Source organism: Pinus tabuliformis, chromosome 5_1 (assembly GCF_031772625.1).
Source record: "Pinus tabuliformis cultivar Carrire ecotype Pingquan chromosome 5_1, CPIR1, whole genome shotgun sequence".
Taxonomy (NCBI): Eukaryota; Viridiplantae; Streptophyta; class Pinopsida; order Pinales; family Pinaceae; genus Pinus; species Pinus tabuliformis.
In genome coordinates, this window is record NC_142305.1 from 160648177 (window position 1) to 160652701 (window position 4525).

Below are 4525 nucleotides of genomic sequence, written 5' to 3' on the forward strand. Positions count from 1 at the left end.
AATATATGACTAGATAATAAGTGACAAAATTAATAATGCTTAACATAAATGACTATTATAGTCCAAGAATAAAAATATGACCAAATAAAAAGTACAACAAGTATATGAATTAACCATTTATGTTAGTAATTTTTAATTATGTACTACTCTAGAAATGGAAAATTGCAATTTTGATACCGAAGTGTTACATTTCACTACAGGGGTCTTTGAATCCATCTACAGTGTTAAAATTTAGAGACAAAGGGGTCTCTGAATCCATTTACAATGTTAAAATTCCAAATACCCTTTTGTCTCTAAAGTTTAACACTGCAGATGGATGCATCTACAATTAACATAATTGCATGTATCATCTATCTACTTTACACTACTATCTTCATTATAATTTTAGTAAAGGTAATATTTAGATAATCAAATTTATATTTATTTGGCCATAAAGTTTAATTTTTAAATTTCATTGATTTATGTTAAAAGTGTGAGTGGTTTTAAATCTAAGGTTAAATATTCATATTTACATTTAATAAATAGATAAACATAACATTGCTTATGTTAAAAGTGCGAGATCATTTAAATATAGTATTAAAATCGTCATATTTACATTTGATAAATACTAAATAAATAAACCTAAAGTACATATTATGAACCTTTATTAATTGAAGTATGAAATTTAATTTTTTAATGGTGTATGAACCTTTGTTAATTTAGATGTGAACCTTAATTAATTTTTTAATGGTGTATAAAGTTTTATTAGTTGTTTGATATGAACCTTCTTTAATTTTTAATGCAGGTATTATGAACTTTTGTTAATTATTTAGATATAAACTTTATTTATTTTTTTAATGATATATAGACCTTTATTGATGATAAATAATTTTAATAGTGGATAGATAAACTAATGATCAAATAAAACTCATTTCAATAAAATCAATTTATAATAGTTTAATTGTTTTTAATAATGGACAATGTTTTTAATAATTGATACATGATGTAATTGTTTTTAATTTTTCATACATAATGTAATGCTCATTTTGTGCACATTTTGTGAAAATGGGAAACAGGCCATGAAAACCGAACGCTGGGTATGAAAACTGGCTATGAAAGTGGAAAGTTGGGTATGAAAGCCCAAGAATGAAAATCAAAGATTATTACCCGTGAAAATTGGCTATTCTTACCCTACAAAAACTTGTTAAGAACCATGTTTCTATGCAAACCGGTTATTCTTACTATGAAGAGGTCCACTCTAGGTTTACTCGGTTTCTAAACTCTCCATGAAAACTGGATGTTCAATCCATGAACATGGTTCCTTGGTGCCAAATTTTTGCAGTTGGCAGGAGGGTTTGGTATATTTTGAGAGATTTGAGAGAAATTGGTTATGTGGTTAAATATTTTTAGGGCTTGCAAATTTTTCTATATAATTATAGCTCCTGTCATGGATAGAAGAGCATTGGAGAGAACTTGGAGGCTTTTGAAGAGGCGGGCAACAACTAATTTATAATTGAAGCCTGCAATTTTAGAGCTGGAATCATAGGTTAGTTGGGTTTATAGGTTTATATTTTTCTATGTTCATGCATTTTTACTACATTTCCCTAGGTTCATTCTACAGTGTTCATTCTATAGATTCAAATTTGCCTCAAGCACATACGTAGAACTAAAACAACTTTTGTTGGTTGCAAAATTTTAAACTGCTTCCATCTCCCACTTTCATTTTTTTTTTTGCAACCTTCCTTCTTACTTGATATTTCCATATTTTAATAATATAGCTTTGATTCTTTAGATTTATGACTTTAATGGGTTTGAGGGGTATCTATTCTTTCACAACCTTTCACAACCTCTCACTAGCATATCTACATTTTAACATAGGAAACTAGGCTTGTAAATAACCTATGATAGCGGAGTAGTTACCCTGAATAGGTGCGGTTACATGAGAGTTTGTGCTAATAATTTGATTAACCGAGTAGGATGTAGAATATGGATCTCTCCCAGCCAGCTAAAAAACTATTTCGTAGGAATGGAGTTCAATGAAAGTATTCATGGCGGGGTGGTTGTATACAAGCCTGCCCACATCTCCCATCTCATTAAAACTTGGTCCCACCAAAATCCATTAGACAGAAGCCAAAATCCTAGCCTACCACACTAGAACTAACGATGTCCTGGCAATATGGTGTTTTTGGTCTCTTAATTTCATATGAACTTCAAAGGGTTTAGGTTTCTCATCAGGCTTAGTTTCTTGTGTTAACCTTTTCTGTCCAGTGTTTATTTAATACATTTTATTGTTCTCCTATGGAATCTGATTTAATACACTTTATTGGTTTTCAATGGAATCTGACCACCCTGAATTGAATTGAATATGAATACATGAATGTCATTGAATATAAGGACATGTTATGTGAAAATGCCTGTTACGATTCATGTATTATATTTCAGCAACTGAATATACAAGCATGAATGGCATTGAATATAAAGAAATGAATATGAGAATGCGAAATTTCCATTTATGTCTTTATCATTCAATCAGTAATTCAATTCATGGTGGTCAGATTCAGTCATAAAGGAAAAATGCAATGGAAACTTAGTGTTTAGAATCGTGTTTATCAGAATTATAAGTTTCTTCATCTCCATGAATAGATTTATAGTTAGTGTTGTCAAAAGAGGATAATGATTGATTTGGAACTTTCCTTGTATTTATTTCTAAACTCCAAACACAAATTCCCCATCTGGGCCTCCACTCAGTTCCCTTCTTTTGCAACAAACAAATCAACTTTCTGACAAATCTAAGAGTTGTGCCTCTATTGATGGGGAAGTAGCATTGTGATTACCCACGGTGCAGTACAAGTTTCAATGTTGAAAATGGTAATCAATAATACGTGGGATGCTGCCTTTGTAAGAATCAAACATTGATGGGAGTTCAAGGTGATTATGTTCCAGCCACCTATAGATCTCAGTCAAGTATTGTCTTGTTCTTTTGTTCTTCAGTCCCTCTGGTCCACCTTATTTAGTATCATTTCAAATTCAAACATTTAGGACCTACACTAATACTAGTTAGATGAATAAGAGTAACACAAATTTTTATATTAGGAATTTTATTTATGTGGATGCTAATAATGAGATCCATGTATACTAAATTACATATATACATTAATTGAGTAATATATTCTTAGTACCCAAACTAATAGTAATCAAGTGTCAAGAGAAACCCAAGTGATATCGTTGTTGTGCATATCCATATTCGGAAAAGGAAACACATGCTCAAGCATTGCTATCCAAACTTATTTATACCCAAGATTCCATATAAGTGAGAACCTTCGGTGGATTTACTTTGGAAAATTGACTTATTTAATTGAAATTTAACTTTATGGATTTTATCCATGGGGTTAGTGATGTCAACTAGTGGAGGGTTTACCATAGAAAGAGACCCTAACTACCTAAAATCTTATTTATAGAAAATCCTTTTTAGATATGGAGATCTTTTACTTTTTGAGATAGGGATATATGAATTGTGCTAATCATTATTTTTCATTCTTCATGTAATAGTTTTGGGTGCATTAACGTTTTTGCAATAGTTCAATACATGCCATGGGATGCCATTGTTGTTCTAGAATGGTGCATTAATGGAGGGAGAAAACACAATATCCATGTTGGAAGAGTGCAAAGCCTTGATTTAGTTAGTGAAGTTGACACCATAATAGCCTTATGGGGAGAGTGTTGAGCCAAAATCACATGATATCCCCTTGGGGTGAGTGTTGATACAATGACCAAGATCCTTTATCTACCCACTAGTTAGTGAAGATGATTACCAATATCAGCCAAGACAGGTCGATTTAAGCATGTACTCATGTTATGCACATGCATTGTGGATGACACTGGTTTACCTGAAAGTAGGATCATGCATTAATTTCATTGAACCAATCCTATTGCCAAGTTGAAAAAAGGTGCAGTACAGGTTTCAATGTTGAAAATGCTAACCAATAATATGTCGGATGTTGCCTTTGTAAGAATCAAACATTTATTAGAGTTCAAGGTGATTCTGTTCTAGCCACCTATAGATCTCAGTCAAGTATTTTATTGTGCTTTCATTCTTCAGTCCCTCAAGTCCACCTTATTTAGTATCATTTCAAACATTTGTACAAACTTTGTCAGTTGATAGGTACTCCAATAAGAAATTGAGCACAACAACAACACTTACAGATTCAACATGTACGATTAGAAAAGTTTGCACGAGTCCTTCCTATTATCACTTTTTACTTATTTTTATGCATGTGAAAGAACTATTTAGGTTGACCCTAAGTAACCACCAGTAGAACTATTGAATTTACACCATATGCAAATACTAAACACTATTAATGGTAAAATAATTGCCTCTTTTATTATTCGAAGCATCCATTGTATCTATATATTGTTCATAAACATCAAAATTTTAATAATGGTAGTGAAAAAACATCTTGCACAAAGCAATAATTAGATCATACTATCAAGACAAGAAACCCTGTGATTCTTGTCACATCGATCATTTCCCAACTAAGATATATGG